Source organism: Xiphophorus hellerii, chromosome 15 (assembly GCF_003331165.1).
Source record: "Xiphophorus hellerii strain 12219 chromosome 15, Xiphophorus_hellerii-4.1, whole genome shotgun sequence".
Lineage (NCBI taxonomy): Eukaryota > Metazoa > Chordata > Actinopteri > Cyprinodontiformes > Poeciliidae > Xiphophorus > Xiphophorus hellerii.
The window spans coordinates 17677900-17700825 of record NC_045686.1 but is presented as its reverse complement, the minus strand read 5'-3'; the positions used below and the strand labels follow the sequence as shown (position 1 = coordinate 17700825).

Here is a 22926-nt window from a genome sequence, read left to right as displayed (position 1 = left end):
GTAAGCTGTCTAAAGCTAACAGACTTTTTTTTTTAAACAGAAAAGTGTTGGCAAAATGTACTAAAGGAATAAAATTTTATGGTTACTGTCAATGAAATTTGACATTTCTGAGGAATTGTGGCAGTTTCAGCTATAATAGTGGCTAGACAAAGGTGCTTGAGGTGGATTTTGTGGTCCGTTAAGAAAAGGGTTTGACTTGTAAAGGAAATTTGCTCTTTTTTCTTTTTTTTGTTGGGGGGGGGCAGAACATTTTCTACGTTAAAATTATGCATAATTAATCTTTTGTTGCCCTCTAGCTGTTTTTAAATTAAGACCTTAGAGAGGTTTAATAGAAAAGGATTATTTCTTTTGGTGGGGCTAACGAGAGAACCTTGGCATCATCCTTATTTTGTGATGTTGATCGTTTGATAAACCATGAAGAGGTGATATCTACCACTTTATTTATGAATGGTGCGTCATACTTATATCCTCCCTCTCTTTTGAGAGGATATAATATGACGTAGACCTCTTCTGACTTCTAGTAACTGCAATTTTTCCAGTTCAATCTTCGCAATCAATCAGATTTGATGGAGAGCATCTGTGAAATACACCTTTCAGGTTCTTCTATTTTGGATTTTGGTTTGACTGGGCCGTTGCTTTCATTTGTTTCTTGTTCTATTGAACACTAGCAGGTTATTATCCAGGGGTAACTTATGTTTAGTCCACAGTCGGGCCTTAAGCACCAGTGTCCCACATTTTACATGTCACCCTGGGTCAAAACACCTTAATCAAGTGACCGGTAAACCCTGGTTTAGCTCCATCAATCTTCCCATCCACTTTGACCAGCTTCCTTCTCCCCACAGCTTCTTATATCTACATCAAGAGCATCTTTCACCATGGTGATGCTGTATTTTGGGTGATGTGTAGCGTTAGTTTCCACTAGACCAGGAACATTTTTGGTCTCATCTGACCAGATCACCTTCTTGGACCTCATATGGCTTTCTTTCTCAAATTGTTCTAAAACTCTTGCATAAATTCCAGATTGCTGGAGTGCATGAATATTCGTCAATGCGCTACATTGTGTTGGTATGCCAAAACAAACAAAAAAAATCCAGTGAAATACAATGTCTGTTATTAAAATTGTCCTCCCTCCCTACTCCTTGTCGGACTCACTTATACCAGTTGTAAATTTAATTTATCTGAATTTTTTTGTTTCTCAAATCAGATTCCACAATGTAATTAAATAAACAAAGAAAATTAGCCAAAATGTAAAAAATGTGTTTGGAAAAACTACGTACAGTCTAACTACTTTCATTGGGGTTTCAAATGAAAAGCAGCAGTTAGTTAATAATTAAATGCTCAGTCATCAGGAGTGAGGATTTTGATAAACGCACGAGTTTTGTTAGGTTACTGATCAGGTATGCCACGCAATGCCAGGATGGATAGATTTAAGTTTCCTAATGTCACCTGCAAAGCCATCTGTGTGACAGTTGAACTTTGGTCATGCAGCTGCATAGTTATTTCAAGCATAAGAGCATTTACCTGATTGAAATCCTGGAGTGGGACAGTAAATGAGCTGTGCACAAACAAGAGTGGGTCCAAACTCCTCCACAACAAATTGGAAAAGTTATCTTAAATATGTGGTTTTCTGGACAGAAATCCATTTACTTAAGCAATTGCTGCTATAGGTGGCTTTTGGCTTTGTTTTTGTTTAATAAATAATGACAGGGCAGCCTTTGCTTTGTGTGAGTTGTCCTGATATTAAAACCCTGGAATCTGAAGAGTTTCAGCTCTTTTTAGTATGACTTGTAAGTTCTTTTTTTTTTTTTTTTTTGCCAAATGTAGTTTTCAGAGCCGATATGAAACAGGTTTACGTTGCACTGATCTTGGCAGGCCAACCCTGTGTCACACATCTTTGTTGTAGTTGAACATTAATCTTTCAGAGGTATTGCTAGCTTTTTCTTCACCACATAGTGAATCTTTACCAAATTTTCACTTTGAGCCAACAGACCGCACCCCATTTTACTGAGCTGTCATAAGTGTCGTAAAATTTAATGTGGAAGTCCTCTAATGACTCACGCCAGGACCTGCCATTTAACAGCTGTACTGGACTAATGAGTGAGCCATAAAGACAATCTGCCAACACACAAATTCAAAGTTCAAATAAAATACAAAATAGTGTAATTAGAGTCGATTCTGACTTGTTATGTTAAAGGTATTTAACATGGGTTTATTTTTCATTTCATTTCCCCCAGCTTGCTGTATAGATTTATAAACCTCAACGATAGTTTGGATTTGGCAGCTGTCCACATTTTTTATCCATACAAGGTGGTTGAGAGATGTAGAGTACATATGGTGCAAAGGTCCTGAGTCATCCTTCATGTTTCTATTTTGCTTTGAGATGGACTTTTTTTGTAAAGGGGTCTTTAAAGAGACCAAGTCATTTGTCATTTTGTATACCGTATTATGCGGCTTATAGTAAGCGCACCTCACTATAAGCCGCACCTACAAAGTAAAAAAAAAAAAAAAAAAAAAAAAACTGGAAACGTACATATATAAGCCGCACCAGGCTATAAGCTGCTGGTATCTCCGCCGCTCTTGGTTTTCCATAAGGATGCAGGCTGGGTCCTTAATAAATCTGCTATAAAGGACGCAGCCCTCCGTCTCCAATGCCGAACCATGGATTCGTTCACTCCGAGCTTACGTGCAGCGGCTCTATTAACTGCCAGATCGATAGCCTTCAACTTAAAAACTGCATCATATGAACTTCTTCGTGTGGTTTCCATGGTATGAGTTTGAAAACATTTCTCCGTCGTGCCTGCTGCTAGCATGTGCTTGTTCTAAGTGAAAATTAGTGTTTTCTTCTTTGGTTTCCAATTTTGACTTCCAATGATTCACTTCCTGCTAAAGAGCCCCCTGGTGGTTGGAAAAAGAAATCCACAGAAAAGCCGCGGGGGGGAGTAGCTGCTTATAGTCCTAAAAATACGGTACATAAAACATATAAAAGAAAATGGCTTCTGTGTTCTTTGGAGGATATCGATGAAGTATTATGTTTCTATAGTTGTAGAAGCTCATATGGTCATTGGAAGAGAGCCGATTGTATCACAACTTTCTAATATAACGGTTTTACACAAAGAGCTTACATTTTCAATGCAACATTCGTTGATTGCAATTTCAGATGTCTCTTATTTCCCTCCTTAAATCTCAAATTTTCCTCAAAACCTGCCTTGTGGAGAGAAATGACCAACCGACTTTGGTTGCTAAGGCAACCTTGGGTTGCCAAGGCTACTTCTTCTTGTCTGTCGATGTTGTCGCTGCCAGTTATGAGTCAGATTTACACCGCCCTCTAATGGCAGCTACGACAAATAATAAAAAAAAAAGGTTTGCAATGTGGAGCTGTTGTCAGTCAGCAGTTCTCATGGTTAGACTTTGTTTGTTTGCCATCACCTGGATTAAATAAAACAAACGCACTCTAAAGAAGGCAGTAATTTGCTGTGACTATTACTAGGCAGAGTTAGCCTTTCCATCCTTATTTGAGCAAAAAGGAATTAGTGAGCAGATGATAGACTTGAGTGAGCAGATTTAAGTTGCAGAGGCAGGAAGTTTGAGTCCAACAAGAAGAGTAAAAAAAAAAAACAAAGTGGAAGAAAGCTTTGATGAAAAGTAGTGCATATTTGTAAGCTAGAAGCATGTTTTAGACTGCTTGGGACGTTTAGATTGTGAGCAATAGAACATTTAACTCAGAAAACACGAACTACTCTTAAATTAAAAATCTTTGTGTTTGGGGAGGGGAAATTTTCAGTAAAACACCATCACTTCCATTAATAGTTCAGATTTTACTAAGACACAGTGCATCTGGAAAGTATTTACTGCGCTTCACTTTTTCCACATTTTATGTTGGAGCCTTATTCCAAATCAAATTTAGTCAAATTAATCTGTTTCCTCATAACTCTACACACATCCTATTCGTCACACTCAGGACAATGTGGGGGGAAAAAAGAGCTTACAGCCTCAGTTTATTTTTTTACAGTGATGTTGCAAGCTTGGCTCACTTTGCCCATTCTTCCTTCGTGTTTCTCCTCCTCCATCAGGTTGGATGGGAAATGTCTGTGCAACTGTTATTCAATCTCTTCAGAGATGTTCAATCAGATTCAAAGCTGGACTCTGGCTCTGGATATTCACAGAGTGGTTCTGGAGCCAGTCCTTTTAAGATCTGGTCCATGTGCTTTGGGTCTTTGAACCGTCGCCCCAATCTGAGGACAAGAGCCCTCGGGAGCAGGTTTTCATCCAGGATGTCTCGGTACATTGTTGCATTCATCTTTTTCTACATTTTGTCTGGTCTTCCACTTCCTTCTGCTGCAAAACTTTCCCATTGTATGATTCTGCCACCACCATGCTTCCCTGTAGGGTTGGTATTGGCCTACTGATAATTCGTTCTCTTGACACCAGCAAAGTTCACTCTTTGTCTCTTAAGTCGTTTTGAAGTTCTCTTCTGTTTTGTTCAGAATGATGGCACTGGACCAAGTGTCTTTTTTTTTTTTTTTAAATTAAGCAGTCATGTGGAGAGACTTTTTCCAACAAAATATGGCCTGGAATTATTGTTGAGGATACATTTGAAGCAGAATTTTTTAACTTTTAACTGCTGCCATCCATACCCACCAAGGTTTTTGCTTCAAGGATATAGCTATGTTTAAATAACTTTACATTAAGGTTTCTTCAGTAGCTGTCAGATATTTCATCCACCACTTTTATATTTTCTTTCAACTACTTGCTGGTGTTTGAGCAGCTCTGTACACAGACACCTCTTGATGAGGAGCAAGATTACTGTCACGGTTGCCTGATTTCATTGAGAAAAGATTTTTCTTATCCGTTTGCCCTTGTGCTCATTAAGTAAATCTGATTTCATCTGTCAAGCCCTCTTTTGCAGCTCCTGTTTTTACCTTGCGAGTGTTGGCAGCTGGCCTCTCGGTCATGTTCTTAACAGGGACGATACTGTGTTTTAGCTGTAATTTTGTAATTAACCTCCTGCGGCCTCTCTAGTATTAAAGCTCTGCTCTGATAGCGGAAGTTATGTTCATTGCCCTGCCAGGTCCGGGGGGCTTCTGGCACTGTCACGCCTGTGATGAGGTTAAGATCTGTAGGTGAGGTTAAACTGAGTCTGTTGGGCCAGAGATCCCTCTCTTAGACCTTTGAGTCTTCCCTGGGTGTGTCACTTTTGTGTGGCTTATGTGTCTTTGCTCTCCTTTGGGGGGGAAGACTACCTATTCTTCTTAAAGTATACTCTCTGTAAGCTATAAAACTGGACTCTGAATTGTGTATTTCATGCCACCAAGTGGAAATTAGGAAAGACCCAGGACTCAAAGTAGACGTCTACGTTTTGATTCCGTTTCGTCAAACGCCATTCTGAGTAATCTTGGGAGTTCTGTGATACGAAATGGTAATTCAGGTTTCAAATGAGCCGTTGTGAAATAACCAAACACTCAGACGAAGATTTTTATTTTTAGTATTTTTTTCCGAGCAGATTTTTAGAAAAAGAGATTTGACGAAAGCATATGTCTACGGAGGCTGAGCAGCTGTTGCGAGCGTGGCGTACTTTGTCTCTATTAGCTGCTCTGACTGGTGGGAAATATGTTAATCAGAGTCAGTGACAGACTAAAGTAAGACTCTTAGCTTTGAACTGACTGCTCCTTACAAAATCTGTCTTGTCTGTATGAAGCATCCTGCACCACTGTGTTTAATCAGTAGCTCTAAAAAGCTGCAGCGGCTGCATTTCAGCAGATTTTAAAAAAATACCTGAGTGCATAATCTGTAAATTATACTGGTATGATGTTTTTAAAAGGGCATTTATGTTTTATTTCTCCAATATGGACACTACTGTTGCTTTTCCTGCTTTAGCTGCATCGTTGGTTTACAGATCCTTTAAATCTGTCTGAGGTATCATAACTAGCACACTGCTGCTGATTTGTTTGAGAGGCAGCCCTATATTAATCTGAGCTGCGAAAAACATGAGTGAATTTTGACTTGTATAAAAGCACAGGTTTTTATACTTTTTATCTTTTGAAACCATTCCTAGATATCTGGGGGGAAAAAACGACAATCCCTTTTGGTCAAAGGGCTCCTTAATAAAACCTGTCTAGCCGAGCAACTGCTTTAGGGCCTTCACATCAAATTTTAAAAGGTTAAGAACGCATAATTTCCCCCCCAAATTAACAGTTTTTACAATATTTTGTAAAAAATTTTAAAAAAGAATTGAGATTCTAAAAATTCTTTGGATGAATCTACACAGACTTAATGAAAGAGAAACTTTCCAGAGTTGAAAGTTTATGAAAACTTTCAACTACTGGAAAAGATGAAGAATAGCTGCCTATGACTAATTAGCCAGATATTAGGTTGTTATACCTGCATTAAGTCCATAAAGAACAGAAGGAGAAAAAGAGTAGCATTTTGTAAAATATTCAAACTTTTGTAATTTTACGCAAGGGTGCTCCACTGGTATTTTATTTTTGGTAGAAGTGTTACTGTTGCTTCATTGGACATATTTTTTCCTCAAAAATAGCTCAGAAGAAAAACGAGCTGGATTCTTCAGTGGCAGGGACCACAACACAGACCTTTTTACCCTGGGCACCGGGGGCGCGCCTCTAACTATTGTAGTTTGATTTCGTTTGATCATGTTTGCTTCAGTTCGGGCTTCTAATTTATTGGAGAAAATGTGCTGTCATGCTGACCTTTTCACAGTGTCCTCTTCTTGTTAGAAGACCATTTTTTCCCATCTGTAGCATGCTTCTGCTCCCTTGTGACAGTAGCTGCCTGCAGTGACAACACCATTACATTCCTAATAAAACATAACCAATAGCTATTTCTAACCCTCTAAATATCAGTTGTTGCGGCAGAATGAGTCCTGAGTGTCATTTCTGTGGACTTGAATATTAAAAACAGACTGAGCTGTACAAAAAAATGTACATTCCGTTGACTTTTTCACGTGACTTATCTGCTCTTTTATAACCTCTTGTTATTAATAACCCTTCGAATTCACGACTCCAAGTTCGAGCCAGTTTCGGCAGCATCTTTCCCAGCAGGGGTTTAGGCACAGCGTGTCTGTGGTCCGGGCTTGTGGAAGACAGGAGCGTCTTTGACATGTGGCAGTTTAAGGAAGAAAAGAATGGATTCACCTGTGGGCTGAGGATGGGGGCTGATTGGATGCTATTTCCTCCTGATGCAGCACAGTTCGAAAACGTTGCAGCATGGGACAGGGTGTAATAGTCCTCTAATGATAGGATTCCGGCTCGCTCAGTATCTGGGCGGAAGACGGCGTCCAGACACAAATTGATGGTGTCTGTCGTAATGAAAAGGTAATGAAGCGTTTTGGCTGGCAAAGCCGGACATCCAGTTCAGTATTGTGCGAGTCCATCGCTAAACAAGCTGCGCTTTTAATGAGTGGATGGTTATCTCTTGTCTTTTCTTTTATATATAGTTGTGTTTGGTAAGCTTAGGTAACACCGTTCAGCAAACACTTAGTACAATAACAATTTCTCCACACACCGAGCGAGTCGGAATCCTATCATTCAGGATTTCTCTCTCGGTGTTAAAACAGTTATTTAGCCTTTCCAGTACAGCCGGACAAAAATAAAAAACTGTCAACATTCCTATTTGGCTTTTTTTGGTTCGTTTTCTGAGGCATTTGGGCATCTCTATATTTACCCGGTGGATGAGCAGAGATACACAGAGAGAGATTGCTTACAAAGTTCTGCTGGAAATTGTGGAAAATGTCCCAGTTTCCATAGTTTCAGCGTTTTGTTCAGCTTCAACCGTTAGTGGCGGCTAGTGGGGGAAAAAAAAAAAAATTCTTGGTGGGGCTGATGTGCCTATAAATTTCACCGCCTAGTCTAATACAAGCACTCAAATGAACAGTCGGAAAAATAACTACAATTCCACAGTGATCATTTCATTTCCTTCTCCAAATCAGCCAGTGTCACAGATTAAGTCGATTAAAAATTTAATAGACTCTATTTACTCTTTGGAAAGGAACGAAATGAAGCACAATACAATACTCGTGTCCTTGAGAAGTTTGTATCAAATGTATTATTTCAACTTAGGCTAAACAAATCAACTGTGTATGTGTGTGCATCTGATTCTGAGGTGAATGAAATGTTTCTGTGTGAGAGAGCGACTATGAAATGAGGTGTGTGTGTGTGTGTTTGGGTTCTGAGCTAGGTGTATTTCTGTGAAACAAAAGGGAGAGAGGGGGAGTGAGACAGAGTTGACACTGTTGTGAATACAAACTATGACAAGACAGATGCATTATTATTGCACAGCATAAACCAAAATAGTCTGAGAAAACGGGAAACATCTCCATGTGTTTTGACGTTGGAACAAAAAAGAAGCCTACGAATACAATTAATATAAAACCAGACTGCGTGTAATGACACAACCGCTGAAGACCAAAGACGATGGCATTTAAAATGTTTTCAACAGCTCTGTCATCAATAACTAACATCAACAATCACTATCATCTGCAAAAGGATAGCTTCAGCTCCAATCGCGGGACTCATGAGTCCATGTGGACTGTTTCAATCAGCCTTAATGGAAGCGCAACATTCTGGTGTTCATTTTAATTTCCACTGAGGCCGCAGGCTACAAGCGCTCACCGTTTTAAACATTTACTGACTCTAATGTTTCCTTATGAACTCCCTAAAATTGATAACAAGAATGTTTGGATGAAATAAAAATCACCTCTAACAGATACGCTGATAAGATTTGTGTTTGCTGTAGCGCCGGCGCCCTGATTGGGACTCAAGGTTGTTTGAGACGTATTTACAGTACTTGCTAACACTCTTGGCACCCCTGCTAAAGAAGTTAACCTTAGCCTTTAGAAAGTTTTTGTTTCGTGTCTGACCAGGTGTTTGTGAAAGAAAACCTCTTTCACAGTGCAGAGGTACTGGAGATGTGTTACAGTTTACTTTTTTGCATTGCTTTCTTTATATTTAGATCTCGGAAAAAGTGTTTACGAGTTAGTTGATAAGATTAGCTATAGTTGTTTTTTAAAAGGTGATTACAGTCATTAAGTGAAAAAATATCAGATATCTCTAAGTCAGATATTTACAACAATTAATGGCAGACTTTTGGAAAACTGAGTCCAAATCCAACTCTATAATCAGACATGTAGAGTCAAGAAACCCTTTAAACAGAATCAGTCTTATAACGGGACGTAGGCTAAAACATCTCGAAAAGCAGCATGCAAGGCCCTGGTCTAAAAAAACAAACTGATGAAACAAGGTCTTTGGCATCTTTCAGTTTGGAAAAGTAACTTTTAAAGCTTTGGGACTCCAGCAAAACTCAGTGAGAATCATTATCCACAAGTGGAGCAAACATGAAACCGTGGGGAACCTCCTCATTAGAGACGGGCCCAGATTTACTCCAAGGAATAATGCACTGATAATGCATCCTCCTTTGCCTTCGTTAAGACCAGCGATTATCCTTGATCAGTTAGACGTAGAGACGGGACAAAAAGTGCTTCCAGGAGAGTCCCCAGTCCAAAACTACTGATGACCAAAAAGAAAACTAAAATGTTTCACATTCGCCAAAATAAAATCTGGTTTATACCCGTCACTTTTTGACTTTATGCTCAAGAACACTTGTGTTGCATAGCCAGCCCACAAACGAATGGCTAAAAGCACCCAACCAATAAACACAAACGGTCCAAAGGTTTTGGAGTGACCTAGTCCAGATTTCTCCAGATTTCTCCACAGTGAAGTAAAGTTGTTACTTTTTCACAAAGGACCAGGTCGGTTTGGATAGCTGATTATTTTTGTCTAATTGTAAAATTAGTTAAATGCCCTAAAACAAAATAAAAGTGTGCGTGACAACAAAAAAAAAAAGCAAAGACAGAAGAAATTTGTAAAGTCACAAACTCTGTTTCACAGCACCGTAGCATCTTAAAACGTTCCTGTTCAGAGACCTACTTGCTTCGAGGCAATGCGCTGGCCCCCAAACCACTGTGCCGCTTTTGTTTTTATCTATTTATATGTTATAAAACGCCTGATTAGATCAGCTTCTGTAAAGAATTTGACATGTTGGTTCGTTGATGTTGCACAATGACAGAATCACTCAGACTGCTCCCCCCCACAGCACTAAGAGCTCAGCCTACACTTTGTGGATCGAGTTTGAATTGATTCAGTCTGAATACGTTCAGGTTCATGCTGCGTGCGTATGCAGCTTGGCCCCTTCAGCGTGTCTGATTTTTCATCACAATGTTTTCCATTTCTAGTCTTGAAAGAGGTCTGGTGTCGGCATAAAGTGGCAAAGTGGCTGTTTCATTGATGGCAGGGTCTGATTCTTTCAGATTACATAACAATTTGCCAAAAGGACAAAAAACCGGCTTTTTCAGCATTTGTGGCAGGAGTAAAAGATAAAACAGAAACAACATACAGGCTGGATGGCATATAATCAATGGCTGTATGTTTTAAGAGGTTACATATAAGATTTGGGGTTTAAAAAAAGTGACGATTCAATAAATATTAGTGCCACTCTGTCTCTAAAGTTCATTTTTGGCAGTCGAGATAAATATGTGTAAAATAAATTCACCTTTTACTGGATTACCATTGTCAATGTATTCAAATGGAGTGGAAATATGTTCAGAAATATCTGCATCCATAGGTGCACAAAGGAACATTACCACAGACCCTTCCTCCCAGCAGCTGTAAGAACAAAACTCAAAGGGTCTTCATAACTCTGCTGTTATTTGCACGTCCCAGCTGTTTGCAAACTTTCTTCACTTCTTGTAAATGGTCTGTTGTTGATTTGTATCCACCGATATGTCCATGCACATCTTGCACATGTTTCTTCTCTAAATTAACCAAATCAGCTGCACAATACTTTTAGTTTGAGGATGCTGTGTTTAAATAGCTACACGATATTGTTTTTGTAGCTGCTGTGACGCCAGAATTTCACCACTGTGGGGAAAGAAAGCATATATATCTGCTCTATTTCTGTTCTGGTGCAGCAATTATCTGAACCCTTAAAAATGGATGCAACTTTTATTATTATTAATATTTTTATTGAACCTTTTCACATTTTTTTAATTAATAATCCATAAATGTTTGCCTTTGCATCAACAAATAAAACTTTTCATCCATATTGACAGTCAAGCAGAAAAGCTCTCTTACTGTTGTACAAATGGTAATTTTCAGTAATTGACCTGTTTTACTTAAACTTATAAAGTTTTATATTGACTAAAAACCTTAAGTGAAAGTGATATAATTTCATGAAGACTGTTTAAACTACAACATTTAAATGAGTAAAACTGAAAGCCTTTCATTAAGGCTCACTTTATATGGAACATGCGTGAATTTTACGTCACACCTTCATTCATGTTGCGCACATTTTGAATGTTTTTGAATATGAATTTGAATAATAGAAGAGAAAGTCTGGCAGAATAAAACCAAGCAAATCTCACGTCATTATTTTTGAACACAGATTTGAAGATATCGGCTGAGATTCTAACAATGTTATAGGCGATAAAATTCCAATATTTCATCAATAGCGCTCATGGTTTTCCCAATCCCTAAAGTCCTAACCTCCAAAGTGCCACAAATTTAAAATAGTAATCCGTCTTTGTTTCACCTCTCCAAAAGTTTTGAACATCTTTTATAGCTTTTCATGTCTTGGATTTTACAGATGTTCTTTCAGTTTTAAGTCATTTAAAACAGGCCAATTAATGATTTGAGCCCAAAAAAAAAAGACACTTTATGCAAAACATTTACAATTTTGTGTCCTCGCCAAACAAATTTAATGAAAAAATTCATTTCAAATTGCTCGTTGGACAAACGTAAGACATTTGTGAACATTTTGTGTCTGCGGTTGGCGTAAGGTTAACGCGTGGAGGAGAAAACGGGAATTTTTGTTTTATCCTGGAGAAGGATGGAACAGAAGAACGACGGCTGTTGGAGAATTTCTTATAAAATAGGAAAAAGTCAGAAAAAATTGTAGTCTGTTTAGTTTGGGTGAAAAAGTTGAGGAAATGTAACTAAAACTGTATAACGTCATAACGTTCTGATTGTCACAAAGTACCTAAAAAGTACTATTTCAACGGTAAAAGTACAAAACTAAATAGAGAGTCTAATAGAAAGCCTGGAAAACTCTATGAAATAATGGCTTCTTGGAAGTAAAGAAGAATTCATAGCTCCTGTAATTCTTATTATTTATTGCTATTTTTTTTAGAACAGCAATGCAGTTTCCATTGGTTACATTCTGGAACAAACAGATGCTCCATTCAGTTTACCAAAGATCTTATTCTGAAATTTTCCCACTGTTCTGCTTCCAACTGGGAGGTAAAACACTAAAATCAGATTTTATTTTCTATCCACAAAGCGCATCAAAACTACTAAATCTCTTCATTCTTGGGCTATAAACACATCAAACAGCTGAATTTTCTTTGATGTGCCTTTTATTTGAATGATAATTGGATAAGGGTTAGACACATATGCTTAGATGCAATAATGGGGATGATCTTGCAATTCCCTCTTCTTCTTCTTCTTCTTCTTTTGGTTGGATTTCAAACGATATTGCCATCAAAGAAGCTGCATCACATTTTGTTTTCTCTCTTACTTGGAGCCGGAAGGGGTTGCAGCTCTTGTGATAATTCTTGCAGCGCAAGACATGTTAGTAAAAGTGTGGAAAGAAAGAACTCGTTGGGTTTCGCTACATCAACACAGCAGTTGAATTTTCTTTTTACAGAAACTCGTCTTGGTTTGGAGATTTTAGTCGTGGGATTTTTTTGTTTTCGATGCCAGCTTATTGTCGCTCAAATTAAAGGGAACGGACTGACCTGCGTTAACGCTTACTGTAAAATAGCACTGCGCGGAGTTTCACACGCTGAGACACCAGGCGCCTTTAAATCTTCCATGCATCCACCACATGTGACACTGGTAACATAGAACTAAATGTGTTTTCTCTGGACGTGTTTTCGACACTGGTGGTTGACTCTCAGTGGTTTGGTCGCGACGAAATGACAGGGTGAGGCTTTGTGTAGTTGTGCATGGGGGTGGGTGGGAGAATGGCCTGACACCAATCATCCCATCATGTAGCGCAGCGCTAAATCGTGGAGAGGAACCGAGAAACCCGCACATATTTAGTTCCCGGTCGCCCAGCAACTCCTGACCCTGGAACAGCTGTTGGGTCGGTAAAGCCAGGCCGGTCCGTGCTGGCGCGGTTGCCTTTAGATTAAGTTTCTGCCATTCTGTGGAAGCCCAACCAGGAAGAGCAAACATTCACACACACAAACAGGGGAAAGAGAGGGAGGGAGAGGGAGAGAGAGGGAGAGAAGATCTCGCAGGCAGCGCCACCGACCGTCCTCTCCGCTCCACTCCTCCCCAGCTCTCCCAGTTTGCGGAGCTCCGCCGCCGCACCAGTCCCGACTCCCTCCACCTCCACCGCCTCCCTCCTTCCCTGCGGATTCGCTCGACGCTTTTTTCCCCCTCCACTATCCCCCCTACTCTCCTCCTCTGCCTTGTTAAAAAAAAAAAAAAAAAACAAGGAGGAGGAGGAAAGGGAAGGAGTTAACGCAGCTCGGTGTATCGCGTCGCTGTCTGGATGTTTGAAGTTGCTCCGACCGCCAGGAGCGGAGAGGAGCGGAGCGCGGAGCCCATTTTTCCGCTTCGTGCAGCAGGAGCGACACACGGGGCTGCCGCTGCCGAGCTCCGCCAGGACCGCGACCGCACCAGCCGCCGTGTGAGTAATGCTGAACCCGAACAATAATAAGTGTGTGACCAGAAGAGGGGCGACTGCCCTTTAGTTTGTGTGTGTTTTGGTAGAGCGCTCTCCTCCCCACCACCACCACCCCACCGTCCTCTCTCTAACCCGTATTTCGAGCCTTGCTGGCTACTTCAGATGGGCAGCTATGTCAGGCTGTACTGTACTCTCCATCCTGCTGTAGAACTGGGCCTGTGCGTCTGCACAATTTCTACACTCTAAATACAAACGTGTGAATGTCTGTGCCTTGTAGCCCAATCCGGATCAATGCTGCAGAGACAGTCCCGGAGAAAACCGGAGCGGTGACCTAATGTTTCAGGTTCTTGCCTCCTCTGGGTTCAGGCTCGGTCGGTGTGTGTCAGGCGAGCCAGCCAGCCAGCGCGGCGGCGGCGGCGGCGGCTCGGGTTCAGCTCGCCTGGCACGGAAAATGTGAAGTAAGAAGCTCTCAGCAGCCTCACCTGGGCGGTTATTGATTTTTGATGCGTGCGTTGCGGGTGTTTGACGTGGCTCCACATGAAAGTCTGAAACTACCGGGCAGAACCGAGCAGATGAGGTTTACTTTCAGGTGTAATACTGGCTGATGGTGAGGGTGGCGTGATAGCTGCCAACTGTTTTATGGTTATTGTTCTAGTCTTGCAAACTATTCTGAATATTTGGTGGCTTATAGCGCGTTTTTTCTTCTTTAATGAAACGGAAAAGTGATTTTTCTCTCACAATAAATGTAAAAAAATAAATAAATAAATAACAGGTAGAAGAAGGATTTAATCAGAGCCAAATACCTTCTAAAAACAAAAATCAATTCCAATATGGGCTGATTATGAATAATATGAGGTGACCCCACAAACATCTGACTGTGAATGTCATGTTCTCTTGTCCTTCCTATTTTTAAGAATGGATCTCTTTGTCTGGTCATATTTGCATCTCAGGAAAAACAGAAGTCACGATTAGGAGCTCCTGGAAAGTCTCTGAACTCAAACCAAAGCTGATCTATCCAGGCTCCTTCACCACATCACAAACCTTTAACCTATTCCTTCACTAGCCACTCTTTAAGCTTAGCTTCACGTGCCTCACACTGGGAAAACCTGTTAAGTTAGACTGAAATTTACTGGCTACCATTAAAAATGCGATCTCTTAGGTGTTGCTACCTCACAAGACTGAGGTTTTTAAGGTTTGAACCTGCTACCAGCTGGGAAGAATCTGCCAGATCTCTTGGCCTGGCATTGGGTTCCTCTGAACTCTTTTGGTTTCTGATTTCCACTCCAAAGACATAAATCAGGCTGGGGCTCAAACGGCGACTCTAGATTTGATTCGGGCACAGGTGTGAGTGTGAGCAGGCTCGTCTTCCTTCGCCTCTGCTTTTCTTGGACTGCATCAACCATGGTTGGGCAATACCAAGCAATCCCCTACAGAACAACGGTCATGCACAGTATAGGAAGGGTAGAAATGTAATCCAGAGCGCCTAAAACTCATATTTGCTTTTAAAATGATGGAAGTGAGCATCATGTCTGGTAGTAGGACAGACTTAAAATATCAAAATACACTTGCCAATTTCAATTTTAGGCATTAAAATGTCTTAGATTTTCCATATCACACTTTAAAGTACATTTAGTCTATCTTTCTTCTTTCATTGCTTTGTTTACTGTGAGAAACACACTGCCAGCCTTAATTTGCTCTCTGCTTTGTGTTTATGGAAATAGAAGTCCGGTGTTATTATGCTATAAAAAAACTACAAGACCCATGATGCACGGTAGGAAGCAGCTCTGTCGAAGGAATTTATTAATGTGTATTTAACCTCGTCTGTGAACCCGTGATGGTATTCTGCTCTTGAAAGTTGCTTATTGTAGTTTGTTTAAGGGATTTAAATAAAATAAAAAAATCTTCTTGGAGCCTTATCCTCTACTACCAGTAATTTTACTTTTGTGATATTATATTGAATGTTAGAGTATGGGGATTTCAGGAATACTGCACCGTAAGAGGTCATTGTACACTTCGAATGTTTTAACGTTTTGACGCAACAAAACCACAGACTTTGATTTATTTTATATAGGATAAATAAATAAAAGTGCATAATTATGAAGCGTAATAAAAATATTTATAATAATGCCTAACCTGTCTGTTAGGCTGTGTCTTATCTGATTATTAGAGGTTTAAACTTGGGAAACTATTTTGTAATTTAGCTTTGCTTTAAACTTTTCTAAATATTTCTCCATAACTTTCATGATAATGTTTAATCTTGTGTATTAAACCACTAACAAATATTTTTCAGATTATTTTTTCATCTGTAAAAATGTTGAAAACTGTGGTATCATTGTCCCATCTGCTACCAAAGTTGGTGGTTGAGATATTTAAAAATAAATGTAGATTTCAAACCAAAAATCTGCCATTGAAATTTCTTTTTGCAATTTTCCAAATGGATTACTGTAGCTGGATTAGATTGTCAGTCTAAATTTGAATCACAATGGACTTAAATATCTTGAAAATGGTGTGAAATAAAACAATAAAAAGGCCTTTAAAAAGCCATCCCAAAGTTTTTCATTCATTCATATAAAGAACAGAATTACGGTTACTCAAAACATCTTCTCTCATTGAGTCGGGACATGAATAGTTGCTGTATTTTAAGTATTCTTTCCAGTCACAGTTTTGAATACTGTCCAAATTGTCGTTCAAAGCTGCAAACATACCAAATCACATCTTCCTGCGTTTCTCTGCCTCCGTCTAGATTTAATCATTCACTTTCACTAAATCCACATGTTCCTTTGGAAACTCTCCACCGCCTCCATCTATGGCACTTGTTACTTTCAGTGTCATTAATGCTTACGGCTTTCTGCCGGGGGGCCGGTCACAAGCGTAATCTGAGGGCGCTGATTTTATAAATGCAGATGATCTTTATTTTGCTCTTTTAAAACACCAGCATACTTTTCCGTCCCCCGTTGCCTGGCAACCTCTACCTACACAGGACGGGGTCTGCGGAGCTCGACCAGGACTTGTTACCCTGACAAGAAAATGTTCCCTGATTGCTCTCTGTTTTAAGAACTTTGCTGTTATTAAAGCTGTGTGGCCATGAGATCATCTCGTGCAATCTGTGCGAAATGCGCGCACACACACTGCATTTCTCCTCTCGCTTGTCAGAGTTTAGATGTATCTCTTGCTATCCCACTCCTACCCTCTGACTTCTAACTATAACTCTTATGTGGTTTATACTCCATATATCCTCTCTAGTCTCTCCTTTCCCCTGCTGTTGCTTCCTCTTTTGTTGAGTGAGAACTAACAAAGGGGTGCACTGATTGATCGGTCAGCCATCTTTATTGGCAGATCTTTTATTTTTGATCGATTTTTCTCTGAAAAGACTAACCAGAAGAGACAGTTGTGCTTTTCTACCAAAGCAGAACTGATTTATCTATATCTATTACAGTCTAAGGACTCAATACAATTCAGTTACTTTGCATGGGGGCTCTACAAGAGGTCAGTGTACCTGGGGATGCGTTTATGGGCAAACCCGTTGTTGTATGCAAACCGAAGACCCTTACTCAGCATGAGGCTGATTCTTTTTGTGGCGCTTACAAACAAGATTTCAAGATGTAGTCATGGAGAAGGGGGGCGCCTTGTTCAAGAACCGTAGGGTTTCGCCTTTGCTTTCTAGTTCTGTTGGTGTCGTTAAGCCATGACTGTCGGGGTGGGACGACGCAGTTCACAGCTGAGTGCAAAGCAGCTGGGATGAGAGTCAGCAACGGTTCTCAGTGTGTGCTATATTGCAATATCAAACGACTGCTTGGATGCAATACTTATTAGGATATTATATTTCAAGTGTCACACTAGATATATTGATAATATGCTTCTCCAGACGGATGAACTCTGAACATATGTTTTTAATGGCTAAAACTCAGGGAGAGCGTTTGAAGCCGTAAACGCCTTGTATCCATTAATTTAATTTCCTTAAATTAAAATTTAAGGAAAATGTTAATAGTTGATTAGTTTTCACAGTACAATTCAATATGCAATGCAGTTGAAACCAGATGTTGGTATGCAGTTTTGTTTTGTCCTTCGTTAGGTCTGGCTAGACTTTCTCTGGACTCATTTTGCTGAGGATAATCAACTTCTCTCATCAGCTTCAGTCATTATTTTCACAAGGGGTTTTTCTTCTTTGCCCTTTTACTGGGGTTGATACACAAATTTCACACCAAAACACATTAATCTCTGAACAGAATACTGTCTGAATAGCATAATCACTGGAAATCCCCGTGCTGTTATTTTGATCAGATCAAGTTGGCACCTTCAGAAATCTCGAAATTTGATAAACCGGACATGTGAAGACTTGTGGGTGTCCACAGTTTTCTGCTTGATATCTTTTTTTTCTTTTTTTCTTCTATGTAAAACTGGAAGCAGTTGGTTTGAAGGGCTGCATTAAATAAATATTGCTTTTTGTGTGTGAATCGATCAGGGGCAACCCTCCAATGCCAGGATGTCATTGTCTGTGCTCTCTCCTCAGCTTTAAAGTCTGCTAATCTCATTGTATGTAAACATGTCAGTTGGATTTTTCTGTCATTTAGCTCTTGAATTAAATGTTGCTAAATCTAACTGATCTGAAACAGAAAAGATTAGCCTGATGCAGTGGTTCCCAACGATTTTGTGGGCCCCCCTATGGAATACAATAAAATCCCCCTAAAAAAAGAACAAAAAATCAACTGGGCGCACACATCGTTCAACCAGACATAAACCTGTACACATATTTCGTTTTCAAACTCCACTGAAGTTTATTTCACACTTCAGATTGCAACAAAACACTCTACAAACCTATATCTATATCTCTTTGCTATAACCCCTTATAGTCCATACATACATAGTCTTGTACATCTGTAAATAAATATTTATATCTTGTAGATGCAAACTACATCTCGTTGCTTGTACTTGTGACAGTGCAATGACAATAAAGTTGAATTCTATTCTATTCTATCTTTACAGTGAAACACTTTTTTTTTTTTTTTCATCCATACCGCTTCCCGTTTCCCCTCCTGCAACGGCTCCCCTGGGGGGGGGCGCCCCACACTTTGGGAACCACTGGCCTGATGTAACCCGAGAACACGAGAAAAAAAAGTTCTAATGTGTTTTGTTTACTGTGTAAGTACAATTCTGTAAAATCTCAATTTGAAGTGTTGAAATTAGTCACATGGGGGAAAAAATCGATGGTTTAGTAAGTCTTGACTCTTGTTCCTTTTAACAGCTGCTACTGAAGTCATGGTGATTTTACTGTGCATCTCCGCTCTAGTCATCTAGTCGAGCCTCCATCCTGGTAAGCACTTGAGTTCTGTTATGCACTGTGTAGGCTCAGTGTGCACATGTCATATTCAGGTCAGATGACGCAGATATAAACCATAGAAACCAGAAAATGTACACTCACCTAGTATTTTAAACACAGCAACCAGCAGATAGATGTCAAAACCAATATCAGATTCGGTTTCGTTCTTCACCTCTGTGAAATTACAGCTTTTCATTTTTATTGCGTGAGCCGGCGGTGCATTACGCATACAGCGTAGCGACGGCTACACGAGCTGACGGCAACCTGCTGCGCCACCATGAGTCCAACAGGCGGGGGTGACTCTCAAATCAATAATGGACAGATGTGGAGCCCAGATGTCTGTCACTTTCTCTTAATTCGCTGAACCTGAATGAGGAGACGGGATGGTTGACGCGCCGCCGGCTTTTGGCTTCAGATCCCATCATCGGATCACAGAGCATTTTGAAGTTTCGTCTTTTGAACGTCTGACGCCGTTTGTCTTGAAGTACCTGCTTGTGTAACCCGCGCCAGATAAATGTGGATGCCGAGCGTTGGAGTTTCAAACAAGACGGAGATGCAGAGGGACTGTTTTTACTCACAACATTAGAGGAAAGTAGTTCAAGCACTATTTATTGGAGCCTCTTGTACAGATGGGTAAAAATACTTAAAATAAACTATTTCATTATAAAAGGAAAACGTTGCAGTTACAATTGTAGAAAAATCCAACATTATAATTACTTTTTTCATGTGTGTAGAGACTGAGACGGCCAGGAAAGTAGATTAATTCTGTGTTTATCAATATCCATTCCTAATCTTTAATATATCTGAACAAGCAACTATAATTTTCCCAAATAACATACTTTAGCGATAGCTGGGAGATAACTTATACACTTTGTCTTTTCATCAAGACAACTCCAAAGTGATTTAAGTTTATTTTTATTAGCAATTCTGTGCTAACATTTGGTAAGAGAGAATTGCTCATAAACAACCTCGACCATGTTCCTGTGGTTTCATTGTATCTATCCCAGAGTTTCCCTCAGTGTATTGTAAGCCTGGTGGGCCTCCAGGCTTTACTTGTGCTCCCACCCGGCTTAGCATTACTTATTTAAGTCTTTTTAAAATGTTTGCATTTTTTAAGACTTTATAGTTTCTGTTCAGGTATTAATCTTTCAATAACACATAACTTTCAAGTGATATTTTCAAATTTTCTATCAACTTTAAAAAAAAATTAATTCAAAAACACAACAGGCCGCTGGATGAATGATTGCCCTCGCGCCCAACCACCGGGCTTAGCAAGTTTTCTGGGGGAAACCTTGTATCCATTGTCTAAACCTGCCTATATGTGACGTTGTTAATTGACAAAACCATACTAAAGCTCTTCCATTCTGGCCATTTTTTTTTTTTCTGCAACATATTAAAACAAATTTCTATTATTTTCAGAAAATATGAACATTTTGTGTTTAGATTTACCTCCTGAATCATGCTTTTTGCGAACCATTTCACCCGGCATGTATGGAGCTCTGTAGAACTAACTAACCCGGATGAGTTGGAAAACTTTGGAAAGCTTTTGTAAACGTGTTGGTTGGTGGCTGCGTTTTAATTACTTTTATCTGCTTACTTGTTACTTTATGATATCAAAAATGGAACAAAAAAAATGTCGACAGCTTGTTCAAGAATCCCTAAGACGGTTCTTGTGGAACAGCAAAGATAAGGATTAACAGTAAAACCAGAAGGCCTTGGTAAGATTTTTATCTCCAGAAACTTACTGTTAGTATAATTTTGTTTTTACACATTTTGTTTTATTTGTGGCTGTTATTTGACCACATGGGACGTACTTTATGACAGTAGAAAAATCTCTAAACTACCCACTCTGTTGTAGCCAATCACAGGCTGTAAGAAAGAAGTTAAAACATGATTTTTATGTCTGAATTTATACTAAACATGTTGCTTTTTTTTTAATAGAAAATATGCTAAATACTTTATCATACCGTGGTTTTAACTTATGATTGAAACACCTTAATCTGTTAAAATGAAATGCTTGTAGTTTAAAATTATCCTACCCCTTAATATGCAAATTTCCTACTTGTTTTTGTTTCGTAGTCGGTCTTTACTCAGATTAAATCCGGACCTCCCAATCTGTCTGAACATAACTGCGAATCTGCGATGAAACCCACATATAAATACCACATGCTTATTTATTAATGACATTATATTGTGCTGTCCTTTGTGAAATATTCATGGATTCTATGAATGTACCAGATAAACTGTAGAAGTTACAGTAAAATGATAAAAAGATGTAAAAAAAATAAATAAAAAAATGTTAATAATGGTCCATAATGAAAAGTGGGGTGAGATTCTGTTGCATTGTTTTCATCTCCCCCTGTGGAAGTCGTGTTTTGATTCTTTTTAGTTTCGTCCTCTGACCCTCTGCAGATAACGCCTTGAACTAATGTTATCGCATTTCATGCACAGTTAGCGTCGCGTTACTTTCCGTTTCATTTCTGAATCGAATGCAAGCATGACGTCAATTTCTAGCCATTGCCTGCTTTCATTATCATTGCAATAATCAGAAATCGGTGAGTTTTCCTAACAGAGTGTCCATTTATCATCGAGACCATTAGATCTCAAGTGGAGTCTTGAGAAACTGTGTTGAGCACAGCAGAGGAGTCCTGGTGCGTCTGCTGTTTGATGCCCTGAGAGCATCTAATGCTCCGCTTTCTAACCAATTAGAGACGGAGCACAGGGTCATTGATCTTCCCATAAAAGGGAAATTACTTCCTGAGGATCACCAGGCCCAACTGTGTTTAAAGAACTAAATTGCATTTTGGTCAGAGAGCCTCCACACAAGAGAATGCCACGCAGGGGGTGAGGATGTAGCGTGAAATATTAAGCTGCATATGCATCCTGATTGGCTCTGCTGGACGGCGGATCGCTGCGGTCAGGGTTTAAAAACGGAGTGATTGATTGGGTCGGGCTCACACTGGAAATTGGTGATTGACTGATATGTGAGAGGCTCTCGGAAATAACAGAGGATGATGGGGCATTGATTGTTCTGGTGCCGAGAGTCATTTATCTGGCAGGTTATTTAATTAATTTTACAAGAAAAAGAAAATGAAATGCATCTTAAAAAATGTCTTTTGAGACCCGAATGTCACTCTCAGCCCACAAAGTCACACCACTAAACTAGAGAGCCTTGCAGAAATGTTTATTCGCTCTGATGATTTCACCTTTTATCATCTTACAACAAACCTCAAGGCAGGTTGTTGGGATTTTATGTGGAAAAATCAACACAAAGTAGTGTATACCCGTAAACAGACGTGTGTATTAATTATATTGTTTATTATTTAGCATGATAAATTTCTTATAAAAACTTAGATTTATCATTGTCGCAATAAATTCCAATTAATAACGTTTAAAAAAAAACAAAGGTGTCCACATTGTTGGGATTGTTAGTTTTACTTTTTTCTTCCAATGAATGTTCAGTGAGAGAATCTGAATATGAAAATCTGAATAAGTTCAGTTACTGTAGGGAGGTTATTGACACAAGTCACAAGTTACGTGTCTGGTGTCCTAAAAAAGCATAAAGAATAATTTTGGTGTGTCAGCCACGCAGTGACCTACAAAAGAAGTAACAAGTAGTTCTTATCGTCACTTTTATAGTTATCACAAGATACCTTGACAAAACCTTAAGTTCAAGTCGCTCGCTGCCGTTTGTGAAGTGGAAAAAGATTTTCAGAATGATGCTCCCACCACCGTGGTTCACTGTGGAGCGCTCAGCATGTTGAGCAGCTTTTGTTTTCTTACACATCCTGTTTTGCATGCAGGATACAAGGCCGTTGGACTCAACTTCAGCTTCTCCTATGACTTGCAGCAAACTGCAAATCAGATTTCTGCTGTTTTTTTCCGCACCCCAAACAACTTTCTTCTTG

At 39.5% G+C, this 22926-nt stretch overlaps 1 protein-coding gene across 2 annotated transcripts in view; it reads left to right on the top strand.

Moving 5' to 3' along the window:
- LOC116734261 (bromo adjacent homology domain-containing 1 protein) overlaps window positions 1-22926 on the top strand; it is a 43524-nt gene that overhangs the window by 3625 nt on the left and 16973 nt on the right. Inside the window, exon 1 of one of the 2 annotated variants that reach the window (XM_032585542.1) lies at window positions 12123-13704. The exons of the other annotated variant lie outside the window; for it this stretch is intronic. The gene's annotated coding sequence lies outside the window, so the exon portion shown is untranslated. Of the gene's footprint in view, window positions 1-12122; window positions 13705-22926 lie in introns of those variants that run through there. 2 annotated transcript variants of the gene reach the window in all.